The following is a 26,914-nucleotide window of genomic DNA, read 5'->3' as shown; positions in this document are numbered from 1 at the left end:
TATTGTGTTACCTGTGGTTTGGGACCCAGATTCAATGAGTTCCTAAGTTTAGGGCATAAATCCTTGATTCTAGGAGTGCCCTAACTGATTTTTTATAACCCTTTTGGATTTCCTAGTTATGGCCTGGGCTTTCTACCTCCTGGCTTAGTTCATGTGTGGTCCCTGATTTGTAATCACTGTCTTCTGATTCAAATTCTGACTTTTAGTTGTGGACTTTCTTATATTGTCCTATGAAATGCCTGGATCTCCAGATTGTTTTGTAGAGAAAATTTCACAAAACAATAATTTGGACTGATTGTATTTCATTTATAATTTCCAATTAATTGTTCAGCAAATGTGCAAGGTATATGATTATTCTGTGTACCAATTTCCAGCATCTAAATTTCATATGACCATCATGGACTATGGCAACTAGTTTTAATTAAATATTTGAAGGAAGACCATGAAAATTTCAGCCAGGGCTCCTGATTTAGAATGTTTGAGACTGGCTGTGGAACTATTATTCTGTTCATGTCTGACCTTAACACCTTTGAAAGTCCGATGGTCTAGCTCATATGATTGAATCATAGCTCCAAAGGCATAAAAGCATTCAATATTAAAAGCATTAATATTTTATCTTCTGCCTCCTAGCTAAAACCTTTCTGCTACCACTGTGCACTATAAAGTCATGCCGGTAAAGGTTGGACAGGTGTAGGCATATTATTTGGTTCACTTATTTCTAATTAATTAGCTTTATGGTTCAAAAACCTAGTGATAATAGCGAAGTATGATAAATGGCTACCGATTAAACTATTTGGAATAGTCTGAAAAATGACCTGCCCTGTTCCAGGTCTATTTTCATTTTATTATTTAAAGCATTTACCCCCATGTCTTCACAAGAGAGTGTGTATTAAAAAAAAATCCTGGAAAAAAATTTAGGTGAAAATCATGATATGTCTCCAAGGTACATAAGCTGTACTAATAATGCACGTTGAGTTAAAGTTCAGCCTCAGACACTAGGCATTTTATATAAGCACTTTATATTATAATTTATGTTCAGAAACTGAAATCATTTTGAAAAAAAACAATTTAAGATTGCAGTATATATTTCATAGTCAATCCTCATACATAATAAGGAAGGCATATAAAACATTTGTGTTCTGTACTGTATACTCTGCTCTAACCCCATGGAATTATAATGACATAACAATTAATTAAAAAGAAATTTTTCTTTTAATCTAAGACTGCAGATATATTTTCAAATGTAAGCAGGGGAGAACTGCAGCATTATTTCATGAATCAGTTTCTGTTAAAATAGGTACAAGCATGTTCTCCCATGCAGATGTCAAGAAATACCTTTATTTATTATAGGATGAGGAAAAAAATCATTGCTCTGATACAAAAATAAGCCTCGTTTTAGAAATTCCAGTAGGAGATGGATTGATACTTTTAAATTTGGGAGTTGCATTTTATATCCCAGATCCTTTCTTTATTATAATCCTGTGAAGTAGGTAATGCAAATAATATTTTCCCCATTTTACGTGTAGGGAAATTGAATGTACCTTCCTGAAATCCTCTTCCTCCACAAGGGCCATCTGTTTAGAATTAATGACATTTCTAACCCATCATGCTGTGCCCTGCTCCCCTGTCCCCAGTCTGGAGCAAATGGTCCACTATACAGCAATGTAAATTTCTGAGCATAGCTCATCTGACTGATTGTAGAATGAGTACCTCAAACATTTCTTGCTAATTTATAAACATCCAGGCCTCAGAGCTCCCCCACCACTTCCTTGACCATTAGATAGGCCTATTCCCTTCTGCCCCCTCCTACCTTCTCTTTTTTTCCTTTCCATCTTTTATTCAAGAATTCATATTCAAGTCATCATCATTATTATTATGACTATAAAAGAATCACAATCTACACTTCTGCGGCTAATTTCAGAATCTTAAAAATGTTTTTTATATATATGTATATGTGTAATTTATATATATATTTTCTGAGATCTATTTCAAATCTGCATCTCTGATCCTATGTACATCTGTTTTTTCCCAATAAACCATAAACTCCTTGAAGGAAAATTCTAACACAGTGTCTGACACATAAGTGTTGAATAAATTGTTATTGAATTAAATTAAATATAATTAAAATGAGTATCAGAGAAGATGTGACGCATGAATTGAAATAAAGTGTTCTGCCAGGTCCAGTGTTCTTGACAGTTTACATCATTGTTGCACAGTAATATTGAAGATTTAAAGAGAAGTATAATGCAAGATATCCAATTCCCTATTAAATTAGGTCGATTATCACATGTGACTTTTGCCTTGGTCCCTCTGGCCCTGCTGTTGAGAATAGTTGGGGTATAAGACTTGTGAGTATAGGGAAGGTGACTGGAAGTATAGGGTTGGGTGAGAGTGCTACCAGCACAGCTAGGCCTAGGCCTGTATGGTAATGAGAGATGTCTGATGGGCAAGAGGTAAGAGAGTCAAGTTGTTTTGTAGAGAAGAGGTTGAGATCAAAGCCCAGACTGTCAAACACAACCTCAAAAGAAGAGCCAGAGGCAAAGGGCTGTGTAAGTATATTTTCAAGAAGGAGTCAAGGAGAGCTCAGGGAGTTTGAAGAATCAGAACTCTGAATCCAAAGCATCAACAGAACTGGGTGGATAGAAGAATATTTCTGACCTTGATTTTTGCTCCATTTGGGAACTATATGACTAAAAATGGTGCAAGCATTCTAATGTATCTTATTTCTACTCTTGGATATGGACAGCATGACACAACATTAAATAAAGTATGAATTTGAAGACTCACAGTCTAACATTCAACATTTCCTTAAAGAGTCATATGATTAGAATGCATACTTGGTTACAATAGGAATTAAATAGTCTTATAAAGCAACTTTGCTTTTTTTTCCTGTAATTATTTTCAGTGTCCAGTGAAGACAACTCTTGAGAAAGGAAATATCTAAGATTGAAAATGGGAAACTGTGCAAAGAGGTTGTCTTGGTGTTTGCGTACCGATAAACCATAAAGAACTTGGAAAGTCACACAAAGGATTATTAAAAGCAAACTATTTTCTTTCTGCTTCCCAAATTAATTTTTTATTTGGATCCTTTATTGTGTGTGTGTGTGTGTGTGTGTGTGTGTGTATAAACACAATGGTTATTAGAAGCTACAGCCTCCCTTAAGGGGAAATTGTCGTGGTGGTCTTGAGACCACTATTACGCACACTTTATTTTCACTAAAAATAAATCACATCAAATAAGTCTCCTTTTTTTTTTTGTTTAAAAATACATCTATTAGAATACTAGATCAGGGGATCAGGACTGTAGACCAGCAATCAGGATTGTAGAACAATAATGAAAGCATTCATTTGAACACTAACTTCAGCACATTGATATGAAATCCCCAATATTGTATATATTGCATATATGTGTGTATGTATGTTATCCTGCTCATGTATAAGTTGGGTCTCCTCAGTAATTCAGGGACTGCCTTTATTTTTGTCTTTTGCAAATTGCAAATAGATAAAAGCATGGTATGTATCCAGGGTGAGTTGGCATGCATTATAATGGAATATATCACTTGCAGGCATAATGACAACTCAGTTATTTTTTAGAATGATTTAGTCCAACCCTTTGCCTGATTCATATTTCTCTTCTGGGATATTCATGGTTTTATAGTTGATTGCTGTTTAGATATCTCTTGTGATAGAACCCACCACTTTCTACGGCATATCATGAACTGGGGAAGAAGTACTATGAATGGAAACAAGTGCCAGATTTTCAATTGATATTTTGAACATAAGTGCAGGATTTTTCATTAATGATGATGAAGATTATTTTTGTCATTATTATTATGCTTATAATTGTCATATAGCATTTTATGGTTTACATATGACACTTTGTGGTTTATAATTTCTCCTGATTTGTATTATATTTGGTATCAATGTTTTGGATTTTGATTCAGTCTTCTAATACCTTAGCAATCCTTCTTGGCTTTGTGTCATCTAGAAATTTGGGAAGCATGCCTTCTATTCATTTTTATAAGTCATTAATAAAAATGTCAAATAAACAGCAGACAGAGTCCTGCAGCACTCCAGTTTAATAATACAAACAGCTCACATTTGCATTGTACTTTTTGGTTTGCAAAGATTTTACTCACAGCACTACTATAAAATAATTATTTCAAGTATTATTGTCTCATTTTACAGAGGATGAAATAGAGGCTTAGCTAGATTTAATTGGCTTGCCCAAGGCCTAGTAATTAGGAAGCATGAGAATCAGGGATTCAGCCTAGGTATATGCTAAGTCCAAGTTCTCCACTTTTCCATCCAATGCTTCCCTCTCTGCACAAATCAACATCCTATTTGCTTATCATGTAGGAATCAATGCTTTTTAGGTTTTTTTTAATATCAATTCTGAATATGGCTTACTGTAATGTATCCTATTTATATCTCTCCATCTTGTCCACAAGGATATCATATGCAACTTTGGCAACTATTTAGGTGAAATTCAGATACATTGGTCTATAGTCTTGATCCCCTCATCTAGTATTCTAATAGATTTATTTTTAAACAAAAAAAGATAGAGATTTCTTTGACGTGACATTCTTGGTAAAAGTAGAGTATGTATTATAATTTTAAACTTTCCCCCTACAATTTGTGATTTCTAGGATTTACTTTAATTTTGTTTTTTTCTTCTCTGTAAATATATTTTGTCCTTTTTATATCCTTCAATTTCAGAGAGTATTTATTAAGTATATCCTGTTTACCCCACTCTGTGCTTAGAAGAGGGCATAAAAAGACAAAAATAAAGAAAGTCTCTGACTTCAAAATACTTGTATTACTGAGGAGACCCAACTAATTCACAGATGAGGAGAATAACACCCCCCCTTCCCCCCCACACATAATATAAAGTATTATTGGGGATTTCATATCAATGTGCTGAAGTTAGTATTCAAATGAATGCTTTTATTATTCTTCCCAGAACCAGGTGTCTCACATTATGGCCTAAAAAATGAAATCATGCTGACAGCCAAAATCTCATGTGATTTGATTCTTCTAGGAAGACAAATAGGCATCTCTGAAGTTCATAAAATGGCCTATTTAACTTGGCAGGTGGTGCAAAAAATGTTTCAAAAATAAGAATTGATTAGGGAATCAACTTTTCAACTTTTCCTTCCTACTAAGGAAGACTGAAAGAACATTTACATTCATAGTGGCTTCCCTTTGCCCCGAGAAAAGAGGGGCCATATGAGGCTTCCTTTGCAGTCATATTCAACTGTGTTGCCTATCTTCTCAGAAGAAAGATGTTGTGATTTAGGGTATAAAGAAGAAAGATAGGGATGGGTAGAGTGGTGGTTTAGTGGGAGTTGTTCAAGTGCATAAGAATGAAGAAAATTTAAAAAATAGATTCATTAATTCTTTCAATCAGAATTTGCTGTGGGTCAGTAGTTCTGTAAGCACTGACCATACAAAGACAAAACCACAATCAGTCACCTCCCTCAAGAAGCTGTCGTTCTTTTGGAGTTAAAAAACTTTTGTATATATATCAACTTTTGTATACATATACATATACATATACACATACACATATACACATACACATACACATACACATACACATACACATACACATACACATACACATACACATACACATACATATACATATACATATACATATACATATACATATACATATACATATACATATGCACATATATACACACGTACACACAAAGTAAAAACTAAGAAAATTTTGGTTTGGGGAAAGGGATAGCAAATTGGGCTAGTGAAGGTATGGGAAGAGGCATTTGAACTGATGTTTTAAGGAAGCTATGGACCCTAAGAGAGACTCTACTTGCATGACTCTGGATACTTAATCCTCTCTATGACATATTTCCTCATTTGTAAAAATTAGGTCATTGGATTTGATGGCATGTAAAGTCCCTTCCATTTCTAAATCTATGATGCTATAGAAAGTGAAGAGGGATCATATTCCAAGCATGGGGAAAAGCCTATTCAAAAGCACGGAGATAGAAGATAGAAGGTTTTGTAAGAGGAACAGCAAGTAGGGAAATCTGTTTTGAATGTTGAGTATTTGAAAGGGAACTATATGTAATAAACCAGGTAAGATAGTGTGGAATGTTCCAAATGAGATATAATAAGAAAAAGGCAAAGGAAAACAACTCTGAGGTTCCACTTCACATCCATTATATTGGAAGAGATGACAAAATAGAAATTGGGCAATTGTAGGCAGTGGGAAAGAACATGTACATTAATGTCTCATTGCTATGAGCTCTACTCCTGGCTCAATCAATCAACAAGGATATATGAAAAAAAATACTTTGTGCTAGAAAATGTGCTAAGTAATGGGGTTATAAGGATAAAATGAAACAGTCCCTGCCCTTAAGGAGGTTACATTCTTTTGTCAATACAGAAAATAATTGATCTATGATATTTAGCATACTGCAGTTTGCTAACCCATTATGATTTTCATCTAGGAAGTTTCTCCAAATATAACTCCATATGAGGCACCAATTCATTTATGCTGGTTAGGCAACACAGCTCCTTCCTTCCTTCCTTCCTTCCTTCCTTCCTTCCTTCCTTCCTTCCTTCCTTCCTTCCTTCCTTCCTTCCTTTTCTTGTCTTTCTTTCTTGTCTTTCTTTCTTTCTTTCTTTCTTTCTTTCTTTCTTTCTTTCTTTCTTTCTTTCTTTCTTTCTTTCTTTCTTTCTTTCTTTCTTTCTTTCTTTCTTTCTTTCTTTCTTTCTTTCTTTCTTTCTTTCTTTCTTTCTTTCCTTCTTTCCTTCTTTCCTTCTTTCCTTCCTTCCTCTCTTCCTGCCTTCCTGCCTTCTTGCCTTCCTGCCTTCCCCCCTCCCCCCCTTTCTCTCTCTGTCTATCAGTTTACAGGCTAGATTTCTTGCTTAAAGACCAAGCCTTAAATCCAAATCACTCTGGCTTTCATTGACTGGCCAGAAGTAGCCAGTTTTTCTGTTTTCCAGAAACACTGAGTGTTTTCCCCTCCCAGTTAGTCAAAAAGACTAGGTAAAAGAGCCCATTCTCTGCCTTATTTCTTACCTAGCCTTAATCATTGAATGGGTATTACCTGAGTGGTAATTTTTTAGCTTATAGAGGCAAAGGTCTCCCCTTGCATCCATGGCCATCTTTAGTCATCCCGATCTATATCTTGCCACTGGATCCAGATGGCTCTGGAAGAGAAAGTGAGGCTGGTGACTTTGTACAGTCCTCCCTCACTTAAATCCAATTCACTTGCAAGTCATGACATCACCTTTTTAATATCATGTTATTCTTCAAGAATGAAGGACAACAACAACAGAACAGAGACTGTTCATATCCATGAGATCACAAATCCATTGAACAGTGGACAGGAAATCCAAAAGGTTAAATCCCAAAGACAATTTCCTTGCATAGACTTTGATAATACAAGGCCAACATAGGACCTGATTAGCCATTGATGATATCTTAGTAAAAATTTGTGTCTACTCACCTTTGATTTGGGGAGGGGTTTAAATATGTCATATTTTGCAACCATCTATTTTCATATCAGTGGGTTGCATTTGTCATTCCTTATTTAATATATGGAAAGTAGAAATTTAAGGGAAAATGACATGAGGCATGAGGTAGAAATAATGTGACTGTGTTAAATCCAAAATAACATGATAAAAGAAATATCACAAAATCTTCTAATTGTTGTCATAAGTTGACAAGAAAACGTGTTCTTTTTAATTTGGGATTCAGTTCAATTAATGTATCCTCAGTATCCCATAGTGATCAAAAATGCATCTGTGAGACTTTTTTTTCCCTTTGAAAGATGTCAGGATGAAGGACAGAGAAAGCATCTTTTTAAATTATTATGAGTTATTTGTAAGAGTCTTAATGAATACATAATGAGTATGTAGTCACATTAAAGTGATAATTGAGTGACAGCAAAACCTATTTACAAAATGACATTACTTGGTGGTCTAACTATTGAAGCAGACAGTTGGCTAGGCATATTTTTAACAGACAGTTACTTGAATCTAAGTCTGTATAAAAAATATCCAAAGAACAGCAGGAAAGTTAAAGAAGCCTTGCCCTGGTAATGATAATGTGTGATGTAAAATGTGAGGCCTAAAATTATAATGAAACATCAAAGGCTTAACTAGAAAAACACTGCTAAACTATTGCCAAGTCAATGCCTTCTGCATTCCTATACTCTACTGTTGTTTCTACTCCCATTATCACCATTTCCATTCTGTGCCCTGCTCTGGATTTCAACACTTGGGAAAGTATGTTTCACCTGCTGAGTTTGCCACTGGGTATCTACCTGCCTTTAAGAACCATTCTGTTGACTACATAACCTCTCTATTCTTGCTGTTATCTGGTCCTTGTTTTCAGGCAGATGTACAATAGCAGATCTTTTTTTTTTTGGGGGGGGGACAGATGTTTGGAACTGAGATTTCACAGGGAATTCTAAGGGTGGAAACTTCCTTGAGTCAAATCAGTCAGTCCCCTGTAACTTAAAATCTTGGAAAGTTGCTTAGGAAACTAAGAGGCTATGACTTCCTTATGGTGACACATCCAAGTGTCAATGACTGAATTTGAATCCAATTCTTTTTGACTCTAAAGGTTTGCCTTCTATATACCATGCCATGTTGACCCTATGATTAGCAGATAAGATGTTGTTAATCCCATTACACAGATGAGTTAAATGTCCAAAAGAAAGTAAACTTCTTGTCTCCATCCTCACCCCTGAATTCCTCCATAGGGCTATTAAATGACAGAAGTGTTGCTAGAACCTAGGCCTCCTTATTTACATACTAGTCTTCTTCCCCCATCTCATGCTGTTTTTTTAATATTTAATCTTAGCCACTCTTTTTAATACCTACTACTTATATTGCAATTTAGAGCTTGCAAAGGACATTCTTCCCAACAATTTTATGAGGAAGATATGCCAATATCAGGATCACAGATTGAGAAATGAAAGGGATATTACGTATTAGCTAGTCCAATCTATCTCATTTTACTGATGAAGGAAATGAAGCCCAAGGAGGAAAACGTCTTGCTTAAGATGAGAATTATGGCAAATGCCATGTAGAACAAAACAAAGAACACTGACTCTGAGTCAGAGCACCTGGATTCAAATCCTGCCTCTGATATATACTATCAGTGTGACCTTGGGTAAGTCATTTAATTTACTGAACCTTAGCTCTTACCATTGTTATACTTCCTTTGCTTTTACAGATGAGAAAACTAAGATTCAGTGTAAGAATTTACATCTCAGAAATTTGCAAATACTATAAACCAGAATTTGATTTAGTGTTTTGTTGATTGTCGAGACTCACAAAGTAAAGGAGAAAATGTTAACAATTCAGATAAAACTTAAAAGTGTGTCATGCATACATTTTTTCAGACAATAACATTTTAAACATTTATAAGTACACTCCTGATTTGAACCCAGATTATCTGACTCCAAATCATGGAGTATTTCCACTATTTCACACATCCTCTTTTCAATTCAATTCAATAAGTATTTATTAAGTGCGTACTATGTGCCAGACATGGTGATAATATAAAGGATACAAAAAAGATAAAAAGACACTGTTCCTGTCCTCAAGGATCTTATAATCTAATGGAGGATGACTACACCCAAAAGGAAGGTGAAAAACTGAGGGGAAGGGGTGGGGAGCCCAATAGGAGGTAAAAGGTTCCATGGAAGTTGGGCTTTGGGAGGAATTTAATGCTGTACTCTCCAATCAGAAGGGAGAGGCAAATGAGGGTGAGTTGAGAATGTGTTGATGTCAATCAAAACTTGAGTCATGGTGATGAGATTCTTCTGGGTTAGGGCATGGTGTTCCTTGGGGTCTAGGCCAAGAAAAACTACTCATGGAAAATGAAGTACTCTTCATACTGTGATACAACCACATTATAAAGTGTACTATTGTAGATTACTAACTCACTATGATTTTCATCTGGGCAGATTCTCCACATATAACTCCATATGGTACATCAATTCACTTATGCCTTAAAAATGGATGTCCTGAGTTGGAGGGAAGTAAGGGAACAGTAAAGGAGACCATATTATTTAACTGTACAACATAAAAACAATTGAGGTTTTGCATATACAGTTTCTACCACCTTATCATTAAATCTTTGTGACAGAAAAATTGATTAAAAATTTTAAACCTGAAAAAATTTAAAAAATTTAAATAAATAATTTAAGTAAGAAAAATTAAAAAAAAATTAAAAAACCTGAAGACCAACTGTTGAAATTAACCTGTTTTAAAACAACTATATTGAGTGTTAAACAAGCTGTCCTTTTAAATGTGTGTGTATACATACATACACACACACACACACACACACACACACACATATATATATGTCTACATGTATCTTTTCCCAATTAGATTACTTTCTCTAATGTATGTGGGTTTCAAGAACTAAATGAACATAATGAATGTTGTAATACACTTTTAGGTTAAATTATATGGAGTAGCTTGCAGGGAGAAAATGAAAGGAACTATAGAAATGGAAAAAAAAAAACAATCCTTTAAAAGCCATTGTCAAGGACAAAAAATGCATACAATAGTTTTCTGAGCATTCTCAAAGCAGGTGCTTGGACCTAAAACGTGATCAAGGTTATATGAATAAAATCTTTATTACTTTGGTTCCCGTAAAAGGAAAATATCTTAATTCAAATTATCAGTGGTGAGTCATTGTTTTTGAAAGGTAACATTATAGTAGTAATTATTGTATATTCTTACAACAGACATAAATTAAAATAAAATAAAATCCTACATCTATTTTTTAAATAATATGAATATTTCACAGGAATTTTAGGCATATTGTAATTGGAAATATCTTCTCTTTGTCACTTTGGATGTTATGTTAACCTCCCTTCAGTTTCTGCCTCTTTGATGCTATGTCACCTTGCTTTGATTGCTCCTTTAAAATATGGTATGCTAACAATTTGGCTACATTTGCAGTTTTAACTGGAAAGTTATCCATATATTTTAATAGCTAAATCCTCAGTGTACCAGTGACTAAAGGTTCCAGAGGTAATGAGAGTGTTGCATCTTATCAGAAAATGATAAAAGAAAGGTTGCTTCCAGCTGTCCAGTTGTTCTCTGATCCTAAACAGAAGTGTTTAATGGATCAAATGTTTCTCATACTCTGAAAATGACAAGTGTTTCTGGAGGGAATTGTGCAATGATGCTTGCTGGATCCATTGCAGATTTACGTTGGCTAACCTTAACAGGGCCCTGAATGCTTCATGGAAATTCTAAAAATAACAACAACAACAACAACAACAGCAACAACAAACAGTAGCACTTGCAAAGCTGTTTAAGGTTAGCAGAGTGCTTTAATATCTTACTATCTCATTTGGTCTTTACAAAAACCTTGTGAGATATATTCTATTTTATGTTTTACAGATGAGGCTGAAAGACTGTATTTTCCCAATGGTCACATAGCTAGTCAGCAATTAAGGCAAGCTTTGTACACAGATCTTTCCGATCCCAACTTCAGAACTCCATCTACCATGCCACCTCTAGCCTTTCATTCTTACTCTGAATCACATTCTTCACACAAGATGCTCCAGACCTTCTATTTTCTACTCAAGCCACCAGTTTCAAAATTAACAAAAGTGTAGGGAGCCTGTAGGCTTTTAAGCAGAAGTTTCATGGTAATTAAGGGTCAGTATGCTGATAGGAGCATATAGACTGGATAGGAAAAGAGAATGCAAAGTATCACATAGAAAACTAATGATGCTTAATGTTAACCCTGATAATGAAAATATACTAGGTTTTTGAAAGGTAACGCTATAGTAGTAGTTATTGTATATTCTTACAATAGACATAAATTAAAATAAAATAAAATCCTGCATCTTTTTTTTAAAAATAACATGAAGCTTTCACAGAATTTTAGGCATATTGTAATTGGCAATGTCTTTCCTTTGTCACTTTGGATGTTATGTCAACCTCCCTTCAGTTTCTGCCTCTAGCCTTTCATTCTCAGTCTGAATCACATTCTTCACACAAGATGCTCCCGACCTTCCATTTTCTACTCAAGCCACTAGTTTTACTCACTCTGAGCAGATGACTTCCCGTCCTTCTTTACCATTCAATCGACCCAGTTCTTTCCAAGTTCAATAATGGCTTTGTTGTTTTGATTTTCTTTCTTTTTGTGTGTGTGTGTGTGTGGTGTGTGTGTGTGTGTGTGGGAGAGACATTTCTGTCTTCACTTTTTTTGACCATTCTATTTGAGATTATTGACAAAGTACTCCACTAAGATGATTTCTTTTCTCTTAGCTTTGTAATATTTCATTCTCCTTTTACACTTAACTGGTTCTGTCTATACCTTTCCTTTCTTTGCCTGGCTTCTCATGGTCTTCTTTTCCTTAAAAGAAAAGCTTTGCTTTTGGTTCTTTTCTCTTCTTTGTCTATACACTGTTGTTGTTTTCATGTACTCTGACAGTTTTGATTATTAACTTTATGGAGACGATTCTCAGATTTACATTAGTACATTCCTCTGAGGACCCATTGCAATCGTCCTTGTTAATTTCTCCCACACTTCTTAGTTGTGTTGTAATGATAACCTTTCTGCTCCTCTGTCTACCTCTGGTTTATACCATCTCCAACTTATATTCCGCATGACTAGTGACATAATAACCTTCCCAAGGAATTGATCATATCACTCAAATATGCAAACGGATCTGTTTTCATCAATTTTTAAATTTTATGCAATAATTCAAATGGAAACTTATCCATGCCTTTCTCTCCTGTGTGACTTATGTCTAAGCACTTATTCCCAGGAGTTAGCAACAGCAGGTCCACTTGGGCATGAAGATCTTCTTCAATTTCTCCTCAGTTTGAGACAATACTAGTGAAGTACTCAAGTACATATCTGTCATCTCTTTCCCTTTCTACATGACCAGGCATTTTTTTTCTCTTCCTCTTAAAATACCACTGATTATAATTTTTCTCCACCCCCCCTTGATCATCTGTTACAGTCTAATCAAACTGTAAATGCTTACTTCTAGATATTTCCCTCTTGTGATATTCATTTTTACTTCTTTGGAGCCTGTTGAGTTTCATGTTTCAGAAACACACAACATATCTATATCTGTATCTATTTATCTGTCTAGGTAACTATCGACTATGGAATAAAGTATAAATTCCTGATTCTGTCATATAAGGTACCCAGTATTCTGCCTACCTTCTTGGCTTCTTCTCATACTTCTGGCCTTCATTTAATCTATATTAGAGATGAACTAGATTGCTTTTTATTCTCTTTGTCTTTCCCCCTTCCATTTCCATACATTTCCTCATATCTTTTCTCAAACACTGAACAGACTCTCCCATCCCACCCCCAATTCCATCCCTGTTTAAATGCTTTCTTTCCTTCAGGGTACAACCTGTGTGCCACCTCTTTCCTCCCTTAATCCTTAATTCTTTTATTGAGATAAAAGTCATCTCTTTCCTTAAATTTCTCATAGCACTTTGCCTAGAAGCTAGGTGGCATGGTGGATAGAGTTCCAGGTCTGAAGTTGGGCTTATTTTCCTGCGTTCAAATATGGCCTCAGACACTTGTTAGCCATTTGACCCTGGGCAAGTCACTTAACTTTGGTGCCTCAGTTATTTACCTGGAGAAGAAAATATCAAACTAGTATCTTTACCAAAAAAATCTCGACTGGGTTTATGAAGAGTTAAACATGTCTGAAGTGAATGAACAACAACAACTTCACCTAGAATCCTCCTTTGTACTTATACACTATTCTTTATAGCATTGCTATGTGCATGTCTTTCCTTTTAAATTGTATATTCTTTAAAATAAAAATACATTTTGTGTATGTTATTGGATCCACAGTGCCTAATACAATGCCTTTTACATAATTAAATGTATAATAAATATTTATTTAACTGAAATAACTGAAGTGTTATCTATAGAAGCCCCAGGTATTGGTCTTTGACATGTTATATTCAAATTTTTATCAATGAATGGAAGCAAAGATGTGTTTTCTATATAGATGGCTAGTTTATCAAATGTTCGAATGACAAAGTTGGGAAGATAGCAATGACATTGGAGAGTAGAGTCAGAATTCAAAAAGACTGCCTAGAATTTAAAAAGATATAGACATACACAAACACAAATACACACATATGCTATCCACAGAAAACAATCTTGTGTTAAATTTAAAAAATGTGACAATGCAGGTTTGCAGAGCCAGGTCTAAATATTTTATTTAAACTACATAGGGATTTCAGCAGGCTGAAAACAAAATATAATTTAATTTTTTGACTTGGCAATTAATGATCATAGGCTACATTAAGAGAATTGTAAATACCCAGAAGAAATAAAATTTTAAAAAGTGCATTTTTATCTGGCCAGACCTCATTTGGAGTATTGTATTAAATTCTGGTGGTCAGATTTTAGGGAAGACTTTTTTGAGTTGGAGTTTCTCCAGACAAAGGTCCTAGGATGGTAAATGGCTGGACATCATGCCATATGAAAGAACTATCTATTTTTAAGCAGAAGAAAAGAAGTAGTGTGGTAAAATAATAGTCTAGAACAATGTGAGGGGTTATCATGTCAAAAAGTGATTAGATTTTTCTTCCTTAGTCCTAGAAGGCAGAAATAGGAGTAACAGGTAGAAGTTGCAAAAAGGCAAAATTGGGCTAGATGAAAGGAATGATTTGTTATTTATCAGGGTATTCATAAACAGAATTAACTACCTCACTGAAAATCTTTAGTGTCTGAATGACACTATTGGGATGTTGTAGATGGAATTACTGTTTAGAAACAGATATGATATATAGCTTCTGAAATCCTTTCCAACTACAAGTCATCTAATTCTATGAGTAATTTGGCTCTAGCTGAGTTCTCTATGATTATAGAGCTATAGCTGCTAGATGTGATTAAGTCCCTCATTTAACAGATTAGGAATTGGAGAACCAGGGAAGCTAAGTTACTTTACTGGTCCTCTTTAATCTTAATGTCTTTCCTCTGAGGGCATACCTGATTTATCATATATCTATATCTATATCTATATCTATATCTATATCTATATCTATATCTATATCTATATCTATATCTATATCTATCTATCTATGTCTATCTATCTATATATAGATATCTTATCTATATAGATAGATAGACATAGATAGAGATAGATATAGATATAGATATAGATATCTATCTATATATCAATCCTGTATATTCTTGTTTTCACATTCTCTTCCCTATTAAACTATGCATTCTTTGAGAACAGAGGGGTGTGTATGTGTGTGTGTGTGTGTGTGTGTGTGTGTGTGTGTGTGTGTGTGTTGTATCCCCATCACATGGCCCAATGCCTGTCAAATGGTAGGTTGCTACTAAATACTTTTTGTTGACTTGACTTATCCAAGGTCACACAAGTAATAAAGATCAAAGGCAGCAATTAAATCTGAGTCCCCTGACTCAAGAGCTAGTGTTCTCCCCATTTTTATCAAGTTGTTTCACATGGAATAAGATCATAATGAAAACAGGGGAAAATCATTTATTGTGGAATCACAGACATCAAAATGATGAATACAGAAAACACACAGAAATAATTTACAGGCCCACTACTTAGTGAGGGTACTGTTGGGACTATGTATTTTCTATTTTATCTTTGTCAAAGACCAACAAATATGAGCATTTTCAGATATAAAAAGGAAAAAGGAAAAGAAGTTGACATGCAAAACCAGGAACCACCATCATGTATGTTGTGTCCTTTAAAAAAATCTTTAAATAATAGTACAAATGTAGCATACTGATTTCAGAGTTGCTCTACTTTCCCATGTTTCCATATTTACTTCCATCTGTTTTCTCAAGTAGCTTTTAAAATGTTTCTTATTTCTTTTTGTTAATTATATTTGCATCACAATAACTGCATCTTCAGTTGAATTTTATTCCCTCCTTCATGGGGGGCACACTTTCCTTGTGATTAGTAAGCATATTCTAGCAAAACAAATTCACATGAGTATGTCTGTGACTTAAAGGTGAATGTTTTGTTATGCATCTCTAGTCCATCACCTTTTTGTCATGATCATGCTCAATCATCAGGCCTCTGAAGTCCATGGTACTGATTAGAGTTCTTGTTTTAGCAATTTATTATCCTTTAAAATGTAATCAATTTATAAATACTACTCTTTGTCCTGTTCACTTTGTTTTACCCATTCTCACAAGGCCTCTCAGGTTTCTCTGAATCTATCCCTTCATCAGAGCTTATGGTGCAATTATATCTCATTAGATGGACATCTTTTAGTTTGAAGTTCTTAGTGAAAACAAACAAAATTGCTGCTATTAATATTATGTATGTGTGTATATGTGTATGTGTATGTGTGTGTATATGGAAAAAACATATGTGTGTATGTATGGAAGCTATTCCAGAAAGGAATACACACACACACACACACACACACACACACACATCACACATATATTCTATATATATGTATACATACACACTCACATTCCATACATGCATATATATATATACACATGCTATGTATGTATGTGTATATATATCTGTATCTATCTATCTGTCTAGATAGATAGATATACACACACACACCATATATATTCACACTTTATATACATATATATGCTCACAATTTATACAGACACACACATGTGTATATATATATGTGTATATATGTGTGTGTATATGTGTGTATATATGTGTGTGTGTGTGTGTATGTGTGTATATATATATGTGTGTGTGTGTGTGTGTGTGTGTGTGTGTGTGTGTGTGTGTATATTCCTTTCTGGAATAGCTTCCTTAACCAAATTTTTCCTTGTATGGCTAGTATTGTGATTTCCTCCCTTCTGTTCCTGACCAATGAAACTGATTACCTTGTGAGTCATGTTTCATTTTTCTTAATATTTTTCCTGCTCTGAAGGGAAAATATTAACTGATGTTTCAAAATATCATCTGTTTTTAAACACAAAAAATATCAATGAAAGTGACCAAATTGCTCAGTTCCTCTGTTCAGGAAGTAGAGGAGATTAGTGCAGTTGAAAGTATGATACAAATAAAATACATATGCACAGAAGAGAGATTATCCTTGTGAGTTACTATACTTTGTTATGGTTACAGTGTACCCAAATGTTATAATATCTTTTCATTTAAGATGGCCTCTGAAATTCTGTCAAAAGGTTCTAAACAGTGAATTAACAGCATGACTAAGTGAGAAGATTCTCTTTAAATAGATTTTCTGCTGTTATTTACAAGTCTTTTCCCCATGGTAAAGAAGGAGTGAATTGTTCTTTGTTGAAATAAATTTCCAGCTGTGTGCCTTTTAGGTCATTTCACTATTAAGGGTGTTGAATAAGTTGCTCTGGCTTTGGATAACATTTGTTGTTTTTAAAAATGCATGAAATACAGACAAATAACATCATAATGTTTTCCTTTTAGGTGGTTACATTGAGGAGATATTCATTTAAGCATAAGGCAAATAATGAAAGGATCACTCAATTGGCACATTTATATTTCAATTTCAGTAATCAACTATACTAATCAATGACAATAGCCTATCACTTATGAAACATTGCCTATATTTTAAAGGACAATTCATAAATGTAAGTGGTTGCCAACTGACACTTTTCCACTAGCCCTGAAAATAAGGTGATTCTTTTTGAGCTATTTTCCTATGGGGGAATTTCTCTGCCCAAAGATCCTAAGATCTTTCTGGACAGTAAATTCTCCCATGTAAGTCCATTTGACTAGATGTTAATAAATCAAGAGGCATGGTTAGAACATAAAAACCTTGATTCATATCAATTGACAAAGGGATTTTCAGGTGGCTAGCAAGTCTGCAGAGTGGACTGGGAGACATGCATGAATAAGGTTTTACGTAGCCTTAGGGCAGCTGTCAAAAGAGGTCCACCAGGTAAAACTACTCAGACACCTTTCTTATTTAGGAAGTTGTGTAACAGGGACAAAATGTCAGGTGATAGGAGGGATATGTTGGTTTTGGAGTAATCTTGATGTTGCCCAAGATCAGAACTGTTTTGGGGGAGGGTGTTTCCCCTGAAGTCTCTAGTTCATCTTATCAGTCTAGGTGGAAAGAAATAATGTCTAGGTGGGCTAGAAATCTAAGACAGTGGAGGCCTCCCTTTGAGATGGAATGAGAATAAAGTATTGATGGAAAGTGTGTTTTTATTTCCACAGATTCTAAGGAAGATGGCTGAGTGAAAATTTCTAGCCAAACCCAATTATCTTCAGCTCCATTAAAAAAAATAAAGTAAGAAATACACAAAATGAAGTTAAATAACAACAATTAAAAGGAAAGGACATTGTCAGAAGTTGATCATCACAGAAATTTCGAGGGGAAAAATGCCATTATACTTTACTCTTTCTCCTCCCGGTTTCAGCCCAGGGTCCCATGTGATAGTTCAGTTTAGCAGTCCTTACAACAACTGTTGAGTCAAACATTAAAGGTAGCTGAAGATGGGGAGAAAAACATCCAAGGCTTTTGTTACTAACTTGGAAAGTTAAGGATTCTTCATGTCCCCCATTCCAACCTTAGTATCTATTCTAAGTACTAGCCCTAAATTCCACCAGTAGTCCATACCAACCGTGAATCCATGCTTTCAGATCTGAGGGGCAGTGGCTACAGAAAGTTCTGACCCAAGAAAAGTTTGAAGGTAACTACAGTTAAGACTGAAAATGTAGTGAGGACAGGTAAACTAAATCTGCTTTGTGGCTGCTATGCCCTGTCATACAAAATGCATAAGTATAAGCTGGAATTTTAGGATTTTTGTAACTACAAGTATCATTCTACCTATGTGAAAATATAATAACTGGTTTGCTTACTGGAGAAAGTATACATAAATACACATCTTTGAAAACAATTGTATTTATAGCTGAAATCAGGTGTTTCTTATTATTAGGATCCTAGTATACTATAAACTTTTATCCTCTTAGCTATAGAACCTCTTCTAACCCCCTCCCCAATCACTCTGTCTATGAGTCATATGTAAAATCACAAAGGGAAAGTTAGGGTCATTAATCAAAGACCTATAGTCCTATAGATGAAGAAAATTAAAAAAAAATACTCCCTAGATCATTCTCTGAGTGATAATCAAATAGTATAGAGATAGAATCAGCTTGTATACTTGTGCCCAAACAATTTATATATAGATAGATAGATAAAACCAAAATCTATATAGATCTCTAGATATAAACTGCATACTTCTATAGTTTAATTGTATGTATTATTTTTTTACCAATAAACTAGGCACAGTTTCCCCTGATCTCAAAATTCACAGGTTAAAGGGCCCCACAGGACCTAGAATTTTGGCATAATATTTTTAATGATAGGAAAAATGAACACTCCATTCTTTTTTATTTTTTGGTAAATAGTACTGTATTTTTTTCCAATTACATTTAAAGACAGTTTTCAACATTCATTTTTAATAAGATTTTGAGTTTCAAATTTTTTCTCTCTCCCTCCCAAACGCTCACCCCAATATGGCAAGCAATCTGATATAGGTTATACATGTGCAATCATGTAAACATACTTCCACATTAGCTATGTTGTGAAAGAAGAAGCAGAACAAAAAGGAAAATTTCCCCCCCACACAAACACACAGTGAAAATACTATGTTTTGATCTACGTTCAGACTCCATAGTTCTTTCTCTGGATGTGTATAGCATTTTCCATCATGACTCTTTTGGAATTGCCTTGGATAATTGTACTGCTGAAAAGAGCTAATCTTCCAATTGTGTGTGTGTGTGTGTGTGTGTGTGTGTGTGTGTGTGTGTGTGTGTGTGTGTGTTAGATATAATCTACATAACCTAGGAGGATAACTGAACAGAGGTGGGTCCTTTACTGCACAAAATAAGGAAGCTGGGAAGCCATCTTTTGGAGCTGCAATGACCTTGTTCCCTCAAGAAATCTATTCATGAATTATGCCCAATATATATTGGATGATTTGTGACTCCAGCTACATTATTCCTGAAACCAAAGTCAATTATAAAGAATAGCCTCTAATGAATCATGTTTGGATACAAAATTTTGTGTTGGTCTTTTCACTCATTTCCTTCCCTGATATAAATTCTGATTGGCCACAGAATCACTCATTTGGAAAACTATTTTATGCCAAACATAAGAACTGAAATAGATGGGAGAAACTACTCCTTTTTTCTGTTCATATTGAGGAAAAATCCTATGAATCTAGAAACACAATATCAATGCTTAAAAATTCCAGAGGGTTAGGAGTGATTTTGTAGTATCTCAACAACTAGGACTGAAAAGAACAAGCCCAGATTCTACAGAAATAAATCTCCCCTTTACCTTTTGATGACATTTTTATTTGCATGGCTATAATCCAAGTTTCTTATGTATTGTTGTATGGCGTATGAGCAGGAATAGATTTTTTGGAAGTGACTCTCAGTGGCTGCTAAAAATCAAAGGGAAAAATCTAATTGGGACTCTGGTAGTACAACTAGAATTCAACACAAGGATTCACGTCCCATTGATGGGTTTTCTGAGGAGCTTTAATTTAGGAATAATTTCTACTCAGTTCACAAACACTTATTAATGACCTTCTTTGTACAAAACCCTGGGCTAAGTAGTAATAATAGCTAATTTTTATATAGCAATTTCCATACTAGGCACTGCGCTAAGCACTTTATAATTATTATATCATTTGATCTTCAATCACTAGTGGGAGGTAGGTGCTATTATCATTCTCATTTTAGAGCAGGGGATACTAAGACAGACATTTATTAATTGGCTTGCCCAGGGTCACACAACTAGTATATTAACTGGGTTTGAACTCAGGTCTTTCTGATTCTAGGCCCTGCAAACTATCCACTACACCAGTTAGCTGCCCAAGTGTTTGGGTATTAAAGAAAGGCAGAAAAAAATCTCTGATCTCAAGGGGTTCAGAGTACAATGAGGAAGACAACTTTCCAAAAATTATATACTAATAAAACCAGTATGAGATTATTTGGAGACAATAAAGAAAAGTATGCACTAGCATTAAAGGAGACCAAGAAAGTTTCTTATAGAAAGGAGAATTTAGCAGGGGTTTAAAGGAATTCAGGGAATGCAGGAGGCAGATATGAGTAAGAAGAACATTTACAGGAATGAGGGGTAGCTAGTAAAAAAAAATCACAGAGGAGACATAGAGAGTTGTTTTTTTAAGGAACAACAAGAAGATCGGTGTCACTGGACAGCACAGTGTATTAGGCAGAGGTAAGAGGGAGAGATTTTCCCGAAGACTGGAAAGGTAGGAGGGGGCCAGATTATGGAGGCTTTGAATGACAAATTCTCCTTTTCTTCATGGAAGGGATTGCTACCATGGAATTTATTGGATACAGGAGTGATATTGTCAGAACTTTGCTTTAAGAAGATAAATTTGACAGTGGAGTGGAGGATGGACTGAAGTGGGAAGATTCTTGAGGCAGAGTCCAACCAGAAAGGCTATTAGATTTGCTCAGGAGTAAGTTGATGAAGGCCCTCACCATAGTGATGTCAGTTTTTGTTGTTGTTCATCCTTCATTTTTGAAGAGAACGTATGTTGTTGTCATGGGACAGTGTGTTTGACTGTGGCTGATCAGTTCAATAAGAGCGCAGAAGGCTCTACCACAGGTTGGGCATGGGTAGTCCAGTAGAACATTTTTGATGGAGATAGTTCTGAATCTGTGCAACTCATTTTGTGTGTGTGTGTGTGTGTGTGTGTGTGTGTGTGTGTGTGTGTGTGTTACAGAGTATGGCTTATTCTTGGATGCAATCACACCATGCTCAGCAGTCTTGTGCTAGCATATCCCATGTCTCACAATTGATACCAAAGTTCTTCACAAAGATCTTGAGGGTATCCTTGTACCACTTCTTCTGACCACCATATTGGTGCTTGCCTTCTACTAGTTCTCCTTAAAATAGTCTTTTAAGTAAGAGTACATTTGGCATTTATGCTATGTGGCCAGCACATTGGAGTTATGCTTTCTTCAGTAGAGTTTGAGTACTTGGCAGTTCAGCTCCAGAGAGGACCTCAGTGTCCAGTACCTCATCTTGCCAACTAATCTCCAGAATCTTCCTCAATTCAAGCAATTCAGTTTCCTGGCATAGTGCTACTCAACTGTCCTGGTTTCACAGGCATACAACAGCAAAGTTAGCACAGTGTCTCTGTAGGTCTTCAGTTTAGTAGGCAGTCTAATACCTCTTCTCTCCCACACTTTCCTTCAGAACCTCCCAAACACTGAGCTAGTTCTGGCAATGTGTGCATCAACCAACTAATCTATGAGGACATCCTTGAAAAGTATACTGACAAGGCAAGTGAACTTTATCCTCAGCATTCAAAATTTCTCCATTTACCATGACCAGTGATTTCACACATAGATGTTGAAGTGCTAGCTGGTGGAGGACTTCTGTTTTCTTGGTATTGATTTTCAGGCCAAAATTAGCAAAAGCATCAAGGAATCACTCTACATTCTGTTGCATCTCAGTCTCAGAGATTGCATTGAGTGCACAGTCATGTGAACAAAATATTGTGCATCAACTCTCCCTGCACTTTGGGCTTAGCTTATAACCTTTTCAAGTCAAATAGTTTACCACAAGACCCATAGTTGACTTTGATACCATTTTCATCTGTGTTGAAGGCATCTGAAAACATCATGCTAAAAAGCATAGGAGCAATCACACAGTCCTGCTTTACCCCATTGGTGACTGGGAAAATTTGAGAGCATCCTTCTTCATCTAGAACGTTTGCAAACATGGCATCATGAAATTGGCATACAATACCTATGAACTTCTCCAAACAATCAAATTTCACCATGACATTCTACAAGCCCTTGTGATGGATGATATCAAAGGCCTTGATCAGTTCAATGAATGTTGTGTAGAAACCTCTCTTCTACTCCTGGCATTTTTTGTGGTGTTGCTGAGTAGTAAATACCATATTAAATATTCCTCAATCCTTTCTGAAGCCACAATGGCTCTTAAGCAGATGACCATCTGCCAGTGAAAGATCAGCCTATTAAGAAGAATTCTGATAAGAATTTTGCTGGCTATGACTAATAGAGAGACCACACTGTGATTGTGACAGGACAATCTATTTTCCTTTCTTTTATAGAGATGGATAGTGGAGGTGTCCTTGAACTCCTTGGGAATAACCTCCTTTTGCCATATAACCCAGATGATTTCAGTCAGCTTTTATATAACCAATGGACCTCCCCAACTTGTAGATCTCTACTGAGATGGAATCAATGCCAGGTTCTTTGAGACTAGAGAAGAGTCTGATTACATTCGATACCTCCTCTTCAGCTCAAAGGTCAACTAGAGAGGGATTGAAGACAACCTGAGGCATACAGTCAATAGCTTCAGCATTCATTTAAGATAGTCTGTTGAGAACACTACAGCAGTTTTCAGTCCATCTCTCCAGGATCATGTCCTTATCTCTGATCAGTGCAGTGTGGTTCAATCAGTGCGGTGTTGTTGAGATGCACCAGAGGTCTTTGTCCCATAAATAGTCTTCAGGGAATCAGAAGCACTTTGGATTGTTTCTGTCAGTGTAAAATTGAATATCAGCAGCTTCCTTACTGAGCCAAGGTTCCTGCATCCTTCTAAACTTTATTTGTACTTTACTTTTGATAGAACTTAACACTTTTCTTGGAGACAAATGAGCTGGCCTGCTGGTAAACTCCGTGGCAGTCTTGTTCTCATTTAGCACCTTCTGAATTTCCCCATCCTTTTAGTCAAACCAGTCCTTATGTGTATGATTATTCTTGCCCAGATAAGCAAATGTGCTGTACAAAAAGTTTCTGAGTTTCTCACTCCCTTTCTGCTCCACTGTTGCACACTGTGTACTAACTAAACTTTCCCTCCAGATCAGCAATGAACTGTCTACACATAGAGAAGTATTCTAAACTATTGAAACTGAGTCTCCTGACTGTTGTCTTGCCTTGTGGCCATTGCTTTTATTGAATGCAAATGTTTAGCTTGGAAATGATGAGTCTATGATTGGTTCAGCTATATCCATTACACATCACTTTCACCACTCTTACATACTACCTCTCTCTTCTTCTTCCAGTGACTTAGTCTATTAAATGTCAGTGCTTGCTGTGAGAGTGCATACATGACCTTTTGTTGCAGGTAGATAAGCAGAAGACAGTGTTGGTGATAAGAAGGTCAAGAGATGTGCAAGTCTTTAGTAGTAAGTGACCATTTCTGTTGCTGTTTCCAACACCATTCCTCTAAATGACTGCCTGCAATATCTAGTACTCTGTGTCTACTATGTCATTAAAGTCACCCAGAAATATAAGCTTGTCCTCTTTGGGCACATTAATGATGAGGGTCTCCAGGTCTTCATAACATTTTTATTTGCGCTTATCAAGGTTCATCATGTTGGAAGCATATTTGCTTATGATGATGGTATAACCCTTTCCTGCAAGTGGCATTGTCTAGACTCTGTCATTCACTCTTTTTGGGAGGCAGACAATTTTGCTGGCTAGATTAGATCTGATTGCTTCACTAGTGCTCCTCATCATAGTAACCACTCCAGAAAACAAAAAAACAAAAAGCAAAACCCAGAAACATACAGCTAGCTCTGACTTTGGCAATCTGTCCTTCATTTGCCAGCCTTGTTTCACTCAGGGCTACTATTTGGATGTAGTACTTTCGAGGTTTTCCCCAAACAACAGCTATTAATTTTTCAGCTCTACTGGATTTCATGTTATGCATAACTGTGTGCACACTATGTGTACTGATGGTGAATGTTATCATCTTTGAAAAAAATGTTCTTTCTCTGTACTTTTACCATAGGGTGGGATCCCTATCTGTTGTGGAAAGCCGACCAGTGTTGCTGGTTAAACAGACAATTTTTTAACGTACTTTTTCTAGTCCCTTCCTCACACCAGAAGGCAAGCAGTGCAGTCCTTTTTAAAAGCTGCTCAGATGTCCATGGGGCTTCCAAATCCCACTGCTGCTTCATCCTAGTGAGAAGATGACCCAATACCCTGGGCTGCCTGTGTGCAGGGTTGTAGCTACAGGCCACAGTGGATCTACATTAGCTGCTTATTCATTTGCTCATCCTCACAGGACTTCAAGGTAAGTAAAATGGTAATACAGTAAAATAATAAAATAGTAAAAATAATAAAATAGTACATGATGCATGATGCTCTGATTTGCACATGAATTAGACTTAAATGAGGCAGAGTTAGTCAGAGTTAATAGCTTCACTTTCTCTTCCAGAGTCATTGAAGTCCAGTGCCAAGACAAAAGTCAAGATAACTGGCAGTGCCTGGGATGCAGTCAAAGACCTTGGAATCTTTGATGTCTGACCAAGCTCTATGTGCTACACAGTAGCTGCTTCAGCTGTCTTCATGACTGTTGGAAAAGATTATTTTCGTCTTCCAATTACACCAGAGGAATGCTTGGGGAAGACATTCCTTTATCTCACTGACAAGTTTGAGGTTCATCAGTTACTTCCAACCTAGTTAGACTGTCTGCAGAGATGGATTTATCTCGGTGTGGCCACTGAACATACTATAGCTTCTTGGAGCCACAGGAGAGAGTTAAGTGACAGGTGGATGCCAAAATTGGAAGATATTCCTGAAAAGGGCTCAACAAGCCCTCATACCAAAGATGCTTGTCTTCTCCAAACACCCTTGTACATACCAGTAACAAAGGAGAGGAGGTAGTTAGAATTAGAACTTGGACAAATTTAGTCAGTTAGCTAATAATAAGTTTCTGTGGGGGAAGAAAATCTCATTATTGCCCCTTACTTGAATGAGAATGTTTGGAATTGGCTATGTAAAAGGGTGATCTCTAACCAGTGAGAAGTGGAATAAAATTAATATTTGTAGACATTGAGAATGGCTAAGTAAAACACATTCCGGTTTCAGGATAGGGAACTCTAAATCCATTTCATCATCTTATCAGGTATGTCTCCATATTAAGTTAAGACCATTAACTAAGGGAAATTTTTCTTAATTATCATAAAGCAAAAACAATAAAAACATTAGCCTAATTTGACTTTGTGCTTTTTGTTTTATTTTCACAATGATGACTTCTGTTTCAAGGGAGCCAATAATTAAGGTTCCAGTTTTACAAGATAAAATGTATAATCTTAAATCATCTCTTACTTTAATTAACAGTCATTACATGATGCAACAAAAGAGCCAACTGTGCCTGTTGAAGCTTGATTGTGAGCGTTACTATCAAAGTCACTATCCAACCTCACCTACTTTATCAGCAACTCAAAACATGTTCAGAATATGGATTAGTGGTCTCTAAAATAGTGAGTTTGAGATCACTCTCCTCACTGGAATTTGCTAAATTTATAGAAAAGGAAATTACTGTAAGTGATTATGGGAATAAGACTACTCCTGAAATTACAGCTTTGGTTCATTTCTCAGGAGGACCAATGGTATCCATTCCCCAAATGGGTATTTTCATTGTTCTTGAATGTGCTACTGATACAGACAGTCTTAGTTCCTGGTCCCTTGACACAGCTGCCCCATTATCCCTAGTCAGGTAAAGTAGGAACATATGGGACCTCTTATCCCCTCTCAGACTTTTTGCCAGACACAATTCTGTATTCCAGAAGGCCACAAACTTTTTTTTCCCTGACAGTATTTTCTGTCATAATCAGCTATGGGTTTTGTACCTACCATCTGGGAGTTTAATGCTCCTTTATGGCCAGGCATGAAGAAGGATCAGTCCTAGAGAATGACCACTAATTAGAGGAAATGTAATTAGTTGGTCCATGTCAGTATGCTATTAATTCTTTATGTTATTTTACCAATTGAGCAAGTCAAATCAACACTGAACAGAAGTATAGAGTGTTAGACTCATGAAACAATTTATTTATTATGTCTACAATTAAAGAACACCATGCCAAGTTTTCTCTCACCTGTGATGGATGCAATGTACTCTACTATACTCCCACAGAGATGTTAGA

At 35.8% G+C, this 26,914-nt stretch overlaps 1 long non-coding RNA gene across 2 annotated transcripts in view; it reads left to right on the top strand.

The window, feature by feature from the left end:
• LOC110210879 (uncharacterized) overlaps positions 1-26,014 on the top strand; it is a 244,889-nt gene extending 218,875 nt beyond the window's left edge. The window contains exons 3-4 of one of the 2 annotated variants that reach the window (XR_002325199.2): positions 24,853-25,059; positions 25,204-26,014. This is a non-coding gene — a long non-coding RNA (uncharacterized LOC110210879). The remainder of the gene's footprint in view (positions 1-24,852; positions 25,060-25,203) is intronic. The other variant, XR_013482695.1, reaches the window with a different exon arrangement.
• The last annotated feature ends 900 nt before the right edge of the window (positions 26,015-26,914 follow it).

The sequence above is a fragment of the Phascolarctos cinereus genome, unplaced genomic scaffold (assembly GCF_003287225.1).
Source record: "Phascolarctos cinereus isolate Bilbo 61053 unplaced genomic scaffold, phaCin_HiC Scaffold_726;HRSCAF=1367, whole genome shotgun sequence".
Lineage (NCBI taxonomy): Eukaryota > Metazoa > Chordata > Mammalia > Diprotodontia > Phascolarctidae > Phascolarctos > Phascolarctos cinereus.
Note: the sequence above shows the minus strand (reverse complement) of the source record. Positions and strands in the feature narration are given on the sequence as shown.